Below are 9,970 nucleotides of genomic sequence, written 5' to 3'. Positions count from 1 at the left end.
AAAGGGTCAGGGACATCCTCATTTTCTACTAGAGTTAATAATACATGAAATAGGCTGGCATACTTTACCCGTTCCTGGCATTGAGGAATCTGGGTGAGGGGAAGAGAGCAGGAGAGTGTGCTCCTTCAAGTAGAAATGGTGAGCCCTGGCAGGGTTGCCCAGTTGTTGGATTGTCAGCCTGAGCACTGAAGGGTGGTGGATTCGATCCCCCGACAAGGGCACATACCTGGGTTTCAGGTTTGATCCCCGGCCCAGGTCAAGGTGTATGCGGATGGAAACCAATTGATGTGTCTCTCTCACATCAAGGTCTCTCTCTCTCTCTCTCTCTCTCTCTCTCTCTCTCTCTCTCTCTCTCTCTCTCTATCTCCCCTCACCTCCCTACCTCCCTTCTACTCTCTCTAACAATCAATGGGAAAAATATCCTCGGGTGAGGATTAAAAAAATAAGTAAATAAATGAAAACAGTGAATGTAAAGGTAATACGCTATAGCTAACAGGAAATGAGGCGTTTTAATGTCACAAGGACCACAGCTGGGTTCTGATCCTGGCTCTGCCATGAAACAGCACTGTGCTTACACAAGCCACTCCATTTCCTCATCGGTGTCTCAATTTCCCTGTCAACAGCAGGGTCAAGCGGAATTCTGTGGTTCTGTGATTTCTACAGAGAGGCCCTGCCGGATTCATGGTGATTTGACCTCAAGGCTGGGCTGGGACAGGACAATGGGAAGGTCCAGCTCCTGGGCTCAGGCCCGGGCCCAGGGGAAGCCCTGCTGCTGGACAGAGGCCGGCAGTCTCAGGGACTGAGCCGGCCCACCACCGGGGCTGCTGCTCTCTGCAGAAGGGAACTTGTTTGTGAAACTGCCCTGGGGGGGTCCAGTGAATCCAGAGGAATGGAGGTCTGAACAAAAGGTTCCTGTGTTTGAAGACGGGGATGCGGGTCCAGGCCTCTGACCCAAGCTTCCTTCCCAAAACAGAAACATGGTTTTCTAGGTCCCAAAATCTTGAGACCAAACCTGATATGCCTGCTTTAGTGGCTCTAAAAGCGAGGGACAAAAAGAAACTTTAAATTATTTCCTTGCTGGGAGGGACCTGCACACAGGGCATCTGCCATACAGCGGAAGGTACGGGCCCAACAAACTTGTCACTGCTCTAGATGCTACAGCTTTCCCTACTCATGAAAAAGCAAGCTTCTATTCCATGTGTAAGTTGCTGACGCTTAGATCAACTCACTTCTTTGGTGCTGGATCATGGAACTTGTGCTGAGCAATGCTTTTTTCCTCCAGGTTTTCATTAGGTTTTTGTGAGGCATTTGAGTTGTCTCTGTAAACAGAGGAAAAAGAAAAAATAATCTGTTTTTTAAAATAAAACACATGAATTGACTCATCAGCCCCGCCTGGGACCTGGCCCAGAAGGAGCCGGTGTGTTTCTGGAACTCAGACATCACAGTGCTCATGGCCACCATGACCACCAAGTTGGGACTATGAGGGTGGAAGGAGGTGCATGGGTCCAGGAACCCTAGCACGTCCAGGGGGTCCGGCTGAACACCTAGGATCAGGCTGTATGTCACCTCAGGAGAGCAGACCCTGAACCATCTGAAATTCAAGTTGGGGAACCCCGAGGATTCCGGCCAGGTCAGCTTAGGGTGTTGGGCACTCAGGTCAGAGACAGGGCTAGGCTAGCTCCTGTGGATGCAGACCAACCATGCCTTCAGTGGTGTGCAGTGTGTGTGTGGAGGGTCCTTCCCTCCGTGAATTAGATGGGCATCAGGTGAAAAAGTTCAGTTTAGGAAAGTCAGACCTCTGACCTGGACCCACTCCAATGCTGGGCTTCTGCTCACACTTCCAGGGAAGCAACTCAAAGCCTTTCAGGGGCCAGACAAAGAAAAGGACCAAAGCGGCCTGGGAGGACCGGAGTGGGGTGGGGACTGCGGCGAGGCTCAGTGCATGGTGCCACGTGGGACCTAATGCAGGGCCTGCAATCAGAGCCCTGCTGTCCATGTGGCAGAGCTTCTGATTGCTTTTCCCAAAGGATCCAGAAGCCCCGGCTCAGAAGCAAAATCTCTTAATTTCTAAATGTGGGAAGTCAGTTCACATTTTCAAAAACACAGAACGGACCAGAGAGACACCTTGGGCTGCCAGAGGGCACCTCCGCTCACTGTGAAGTGAGCACCACATGAAAAGTGATAGGTTGCTAACCACTGTGCCCATGGCCACTGACCCTGCTCTCCTCCCAGCGCCCTGTTCGGCATCTGTTCTTCTAGCCTGTGTTATTCTGTTCCCATAGCCGTGCTGCTTGGCCTTATGCTAGAGTGCTTTCACATCTGGTTTTGACCCCCTCCCCTACCTTTCCCAGCCGCACAAACTCACGTAGGGCAGGCACGCATCCCTCCCAGGGCCGGGAAAGACTCCGCTGGGAGCAGGCTCAGGAAGCCTGCCCACTGCCTGGCCTCCCGAAAACACTTTCTAATGCAAAACCATCTCAGCTCATCCTCCTGCGTACCAGGCCCCTACTCTTCTAGTTTGCACCTGCCCAACCTCTGCTGGTAATTTTTAGCAGCTGCATTATAGAGAGCCAACTTCACACTACAAACTCTCACTTCTACCCCAAACTGCAGTGCGGTTTCCCATGTCAACCATCCTTGGTAGGTGGCGAGCCCCTTGTAGATGAGCAGATGACTCTGGGAGTACAGTGAGTGGCATCATCACCCCAGGGAGCTGGGACAGCGCCCCTTGGTCACTTTGACCATGGCCCTCTGTCCCACACTGGCCAGCCATTGCTGATCACAAAGAAGGACAGTCCAAACAGCACAGAACCGAGGGGTGGAGACCACCCTGGACCCACAAGATGCATCTCAGATTACTTGACTTCCAGACCACAAGGTTTCCAGCACCAAGGCTCTTCCTCCTGCCCTCATTTCTGGCAGCTTCCTAGGCCCTGTACACCAGCATCCCTTAAACACTCACTTCCCAGTGAATCCGACTCCTTAGCTGGCATGGAAGCCTTCCATGGCTGAGCGCTGCCCCCTCCAGCCTTCCCTCCTGCCACTCCCTGCACCTTCCCTGCACCCAGACCACGCCAAGCTCCACCTTCACATCCCCCATCCTCTTCCCTCCACACACACACACTGGCTAGCCTTCTCCCCATCCGGGGCAGCAGCAGAAGCCCAACTCCCACCACCACGCTTCCTTCTACACCTCCATGGAGCTCCTCAACATCTGTCTGCTGTGCACACATTTCTGCTCATGTCCAATCACCCCTACTGGTTCCTGGAGACCAGGTAACTGGTTCTGTGCACCTTGTAGGGCCCACGCCAAAGCCAGGACTGTCCGCAAAGTCAATGTGGTCAAAGGGAGGACAGCCACTGTGCCCCAACAACCCACTCTCCAGCCCATTATGGGAAAAGCCCACATAGAAAGGGCTCAGCCTGAGAGCTAAAGTCCTTCCCTCGGACCTCTCTGTATCACTGTGGTATTTTTCAAAGTGAACTTAATCCCAAAAGCAGAATAAGAATTGTCTGGCAGGGGCCAGCGTCTCTGAAAAGCCAACAAAGCCAACCATCCCTACTTGCAGAAATCTAGAACCATTCCAGAGAAAATGAGAGAAGGATGCGCTGGTAAGACGGTCTGTCCCCTTGCCCTGGGGACACCACTGCACCCAGGGGGTTCTCTGCTGCCCAGAATGGTGCTGTCTAGTCCTGGAGCTGGAAGCCACGCCCCCTCTGTTGATGGGCATCCGTCAGCCCACACCCCTCCCACGTACTGCTGCTGCTCCTGGTGGTGCTGGTCCTTGTTCTCCACGTCCTCCTGGAGAAGCCTCTGGTTCTGCTCATTCAACCTGTGGACTTGGCACTGCAGGTGACGGTTTTCTTCCTCCACGTTCCTCCTGAGACTGGAGAGCCGCTAAAACACAGATGGACAATGTCTCAAACACCACAGGCTCCCGTGATTCCACTGCTGGGAATCTACTTCCAAAAGAAGAAAAAGGCCAAGTGCACAAAGATGGCCACTTTGGTATTGTCTGTGTCAGCTGGAATGACCAATGCAGCCAATGCCATGGGCATGGCCAAGCCTTCTGCCACTGCACCTTCCAATCAGGCAGCCGTTGGCCACGTGTGGCCGCTGAGCACTGAAAACGCAGCCAGTCTGAGCTGAGACGGGCCATAAGTGCAAAATACATAATAGATTTTATGCACTTATAACAATTTAAAAAATAATGTAAAATATCTCATTAATTAGCTACCCGACCCTATGTCTCAGTTGGTTGAGTGTCTTCCCATGCTCCAAGGAATCACCGATGTAATTCCTGATCAAGGCATATGCCTGGGTTGCAGGCTCCATTCCCCAGTAGAGGACATGCAGGAGGCAGCTGATTGATGTTTCTCTCAAAAAAATCAATAAAAACATATTTTAAAAATCTCATTAATAAGCTTTTGGGGTTACATGTGACATTTTAAATATAATGGTTAAATAAAATAGACCATTACATTAATCCCACCTGTCTCCTTTTACTTTCTGAATATGGCTACTAGAAAGTTGAGTATCACATGTGGTGGCCTGCATTATATTCCTGTTGGACATCTCTGCTCTAGGCAGGGTTGGCACGCTTTTCCTGTCAAGAGCGAGGTACTAAATATGTTAGGCTTTCCAGGCCGACAGTGGTCTCTGCTGCAACTGTTCAACTCTGTTATTACAGCAGGAAAGAAGCCAGAGATACAATGTACACAGATGGGTGTGGCTGTGTTTAAATAACAAACCAGAAATATTTACTCATGGACAGGGATTTTTAAATTTCATATCACTTTCACTTGCCACCAAATATTATCCTACTTTTGATTTTTCCAACCATTAAACACTGTGAAAGCTATTCTTGGTTCACAGCCTTACACAAGCAGGCGTGGGGCTGGAACTGAATTTGGGGCTGAGCCTGGCCAGCTCCTGCTCTAGAATATCATCGCGGTTGGTGAGTAAGAAAGTCCCAAGTTTTGGCTTCATACAAACGGAGTTCCAAACCACTACTTCAGAGGGACAAGATGGGAACCCCAGTTCACAAGATCATTGGGAGAATTAAATGAGATGACACAGAGAGCAGAGTGCTTAGCCAAGAGGACGGAAATAAAACGGTACTTGGCTATTTCCATGCACCGCCCCAACCCTGCAAAAAGCGAAGATTGGGAGAAAGGTGTTCTATAGCACACCCCTGCCAGTCATGGTGTTCATCCCAGCCACATGCCTCTGGCTTCCCCTCCGCCTCTGTGTGACATTCACACACACTCTTTGAGCAGAGATGCCAATGAGGACTCATTCAGACCAGGCTGAGCCCAAGGCGTGGGAAAAGGCCCATCCAGGGTGCTGTGCCCTCCAGCCCCAGGCCTCACCTGGCAGTGGTTGCCCAGCTCTGGCAGTGAGATGTCCAAGCTCTGGAGCTCCTCCCTCTTCCAGTAGCACTGCGCCTGCCAGCTGTTAACTTCCAGCTGCCTGTCATTCAGGGAGGTTTGTAGCTCCTTGGTCTGGGTCTGCAGCTCCTCCTGCCCCAGCTTCAGTCCTTCGCACTGGGCCTGCCAGTGGTTCACCTCCAGCTATTTGTTGTTAAGGGAGGTTTGGAGCTCCTTGGTGTGGGTCTGCAGCTCCTCCTGCTCCTTCCTCAGCCAGCTGCACTGGGCCTGCCAGCAGTTCACCCTCAGCTGCTTGTCATTCAGGGAGGTTTGCAGCTTCTTGATGTGGGTCTGCAGATCCTCCTGCTTCTGCTTCAGTCCTTCATACAGGGCCTGCAGGCGGTTCATCTCCAGCAGCTTGTAGTTCAGGGAGTTTTGCACCTCATTGCTGTGGATCTGCAGCTCCTTCTGCTCCCTTTTCAGCCCCAGGAAGAAGGCCTGCCAGCAGTTCACCTACAGCTGTTTATCATTCACAGATCTTTGCAGCTCCTTGGTCTGGGTCTGCAGGTCCTCCTGCTCTTGCTCAGTCCTTCACACAGGGCCTGCAGGCAGTTGATCTCCAGCTGCTTGTCATTAAGGGAGTTTGCACCTCCTTGGTGTGGATCTGCAGCTCCTTCTGCTCAGCCTTTAGCCACTAGTATAAGGAAGGGTAGCAGTTTACCTCCAGCTGACTGTCAATCAGGGAGGTTTACAGCTCCTTGGTCTGGGTCTGCAGGTCCTACTGCTCTTGCTCAGTCCTTCACACTGGGCCTGCAGGCAGTGTATTGCCAGCTGCTTGTCGTTCAGGAAGGTTGCACCTCCTTGGTGTGGACATGCAGCTCCTCCTGCTCCCATTCAGCCCCTCGGACAAGCCTTTCCAGCGGTTTACCTCAAGCTGTGTCATTCAGGGAGGTTTGCAGCTCCTTGGTGTGGGTCTGCAGCTTTCCTGCTCCTGCTTCAGTCCTTCACACTGGGACTATAGGCAGTTAATATCGTTGCTTGTCATTCATGGAATTTTGCAGCTCCTTGATGTGGATCTGTAGCTCCTTCTGCTCACCCTTTAGCCCCTAGTATAAGGCCTGCCAGCCGTTTACCTCCAGCTGACTATCATTCAGAGAGGTGTCCAGCTCCTTGTTGGAGATCTGCAGCTTCTCCTGCTTCTTGCTCAGCCAGTTGCACTGGAACTGCCTTCACCTCAAGCTGTTTGTCGTTCTGTGAGTTTTGCACCTCCTTGGTGTGGATCTGCAGCTGCTTCTTTTCCCATTCAACCCCTACTACAAGCCCTGCCAGCGGTTTACCTCCAGCTACATGCTCTTGCTCAGGCCTTCACACTGGGCCTGAAGGACATTGATCACCAGCTGCTTGTGGTTCAGGGAGTTTTCAGCTCCTTGTTGTGGACATGCAGCTCCTGCTCCTCCCATTCAACCCCTCTTACAATCCTTGCCAGCGGTTTCCCTCAAGCTGTATATCATTCAGGGAGGTTTGCAGCACCTTGGTGTGGGTCTGCACCTTTCCTACTCCAGCCTCAGTCCTTCACACTGGGCCTACAGTCAGTGCATCTCCAGCTGCATGTAATTCATGGAGTTTCGCACGTCTTTATGCGGATTTTCAGCTCCTTATGGTCCCTTATTGTTCAGGGAGTTTGCCCCTACTGGGTGTGGACATGCAAGTCCGTCTGCTCCCATTCAGCCCCTCATACAAGCCTTGCCAACAGTTTACCTCAAGCTGACTGTCATTCAGGGACGTTTGCTGCCCCTTGTTGGAGATCTGAGGCTCCTCCTACTCTTAGCTCAGCCTGTTGCAGGGGGCCAGACAGCAGTTCACCTCAAGCTGCTTCTCACTCAGGCAGGTTTGCAGCTCCTTGGTCTGTGTCTGCAGGCCCTGCTGCTCTTGCTCAGTCCTGCACCCTGGTCTATCAGGCACATCATTTCTAGCTGCTTCTCCTTCAGGCAGTTTTGCACCTCCTAGTGTGGATCTGTATTTCCGTGTGCTCCCCATTCTGCTCCTAGTTCATGGACAGCCAGCTGTTTACCTCCAGTTGCATGTCATTCAGGGAGGTTTCAGATTCTGGATCTAGGTCTCCAGCTCCACCTACTTCTGCTCAGTCTGTCACATGGGGCCTGCAGGCAGTTCATCTGCAGGTACTTGTAGTTCACTGAGTTGTGAACATCCTTGGTATGGATGTGTAGCTCCTTCCCCTTCCCCATTAGCCCACAGTGCAGGGCCTGCCAGCGGTTTATATCCAGGTGCATGTGATTCAGGAAGTTTTGCAGCTCCTTGGTTTGGGTGTGCAGCTCCTCCTACTTCCCATTTGGCCCCAGCATTTTGTATTTCAGGAGAGTTTGCAGCTCCTAGGTGTGGGTCTGCAGCTTTCCTACTCCAGCCTAAGTCCTTCACACTGGGCCTACTCTCAGTTCATCTCCAGCTGCATGTCATTCGTGGAGTTTCGCATATCATGCGGATTTTCAGCTCCTTGTGCTCCCCCATAATTCTCTGGAACAAGGCCTTCCAGCAGTTCACCTCCAGCTGCTTATCATTCAAGGATGTTTGCAGCTCCATGGTCTGTGTCTGCAGCTCCTCCTGCTCTTGCTCAGGCCTTCACACTGGGCCTGCAGCCGGTGGATTGCCAGCTGCTTGTTGTTCAGGGAGTTTGCCCCTCCTTGTTGTGGACATGCAACTCCGTCTGCTCCAATTCCGGCACTCGTACAAGCCTTGCCAGCAGTTTACCTCAAGCTGTATGTCATTCAGGGAGGTTTGCAGCTCCTTGGTGTGGGTCTGGAGCTCCTTCTGCTCACCGTTTAGTCTCTAGTAAAAGGTCTGCCAGCCGTTTACCTTCAGCTGACTGTCATTCAGGGAGGTTTGCAACTTCTTGTTGGAGATCTGCAACTCCTCCTACTCCTAGCTGAGCCTGTTGCACGGGGTCTGCCAGCAGTTCACTTCCAGCTGCTTCTCATTCAGGGAGGTTTGCAGCTCCTTGGTCTGTGTCTGCAGGCCCTGCTGCTCTAGCTCAGTCCTGCACCCTGGTCTATCAGGCACATCATTTCTAGCTGCTTCTCCTTCAGGCAGTTTTGCACCTCCTAGTGTGGATCTGTATTTCCGTGTGCTCCCCATTCAGCTCCTAGTTCATGGACAGCCAGCTGTTTACCTCCAGTTGCATGTCATTCAGGGAGGTTTCAGATTCTGGATCTGGGTGTGCAGGTCCACCTGCTCCTGCTCAGTCTGTCACATGGGGCCTGTAGGCAGTTCATCTGCAGGTACTTGTACTTCACTGAGTTGTGAACATCCTTGGTATGGATGTGTAGTTCCTTCTCCTTCCCCATTAGCCCACAGTATAGGGCCTGCCAGCAGTTTATATCCAGGTGCATGTGATTCAGGAAGTTTTACAGCTCCTTGGTTTGGGTGTGCAGCTCCTCCTGCTTCCCATTAGGCCCCAGCATTTTGTATTTCAGGAGAGTTTGCAGCTCCTAGGTGTGGGTCTGCAGGTTTCCTGCTCCTGCTTCAGCCCTTCACACTGGGCCTACAGGCAGTTCGTCTCCAGCTGCTTGTCATTCATGAAGTTTTGCAGCTCCTTGTTGTGGATTTGCAGCTCTTTCTGCTCCCCCATCAGTCCCTGGATCAGGGCTTGCCAGCAGTTCACCTACAGCTGCTTGTCATTCAGGGATATTTGTAGCTCCTTGGTGTGGGTCTGCAGCTTTCCTACTCCAGCCTCAGTCCTTCACACCGGGCCTACAGTCAGTTCATCTCCAGCTGCATGTCATTCATGGAGTTTTGCAGCTCCTTGTTGTGGATTTGCAGCTCCTTCTGCTCCCCCATAATTCTCTGGAACAAGGCCTTCCAGCAGTTCACCTCCAGCTGCTTATCATTCAGGGATGTTTGCAGCTCCATGGTCTGTGTCTGCAGCTCCTCCTGCTCTTGCTCAGGCCTTCACACTGGGCCTGCAGCCGGTGGATTGCCAGCTGCTTGTTGTTCAGGGAGTTTGCCCCTCCTTGTTGTGGACATGCAACTCCGTGTGCTCCAATTCCGGCCCTCGTACAAGCCTTGCCAGCAGTTTACCTCAAGCTGTGTCATTCAGGGAGGTTTGCAGCTCCTTGGTGTCGGTCTGGAGCTCCTTCTGCTCACCTTTAGTCCCTAGTAAAAGGACTGCCAGCCGTTTAACTTCAGCTGACTGTCATTCAGGGAGGTTTGCAGCTTTTTGTTGGAGATCTGCACCTCCTCCTACTCCAGCTCAGACTGTTGGAAGTGGTCTGCCAGCAGTACACTTCCAGCTGCTTCTCATTCAGGGAGGGTTGCAGCTCCTTGGTCTGTGTCTGCAGGCCCTGCTGCTCTTGCTCAGTCCTGCACCCTGGTCTATCAGGCACATCATTTCTAGCTGCTTCTCCTTCAGGCAGTTTTGCACCTCCTAGTGTGGATCTGTAGTTCCATGTGCTCCCCATTCAGCTCCTAGTTCATGGACAGCCAGCTGTTTACCTCCAGTTGCATGTCATTCAGGGAGGTTTCAGATTCTGGATCTGGGTCTGCAGCTCCACCTGCTCCTGCTCAGTCTGTCACAGGCTGTTCATCT

Source organism: Eptesicus fuscus, chromosome 16, assembly GCF_027574615.1.
Source record: "Eptesicus fuscus isolate TK198812 chromosome 16, DD_ASM_mEF_20220401, whole genome shotgun sequence".
NCBI classification, from domain to species: Eukaryota; Metazoa; Chordata; class Mammalia; order Chiroptera; family Vespertilionidae; genus Eptesicus; species Eptesicus fuscus.
This window is presented reverse-complemented; position numbering follows the sequence as displayed.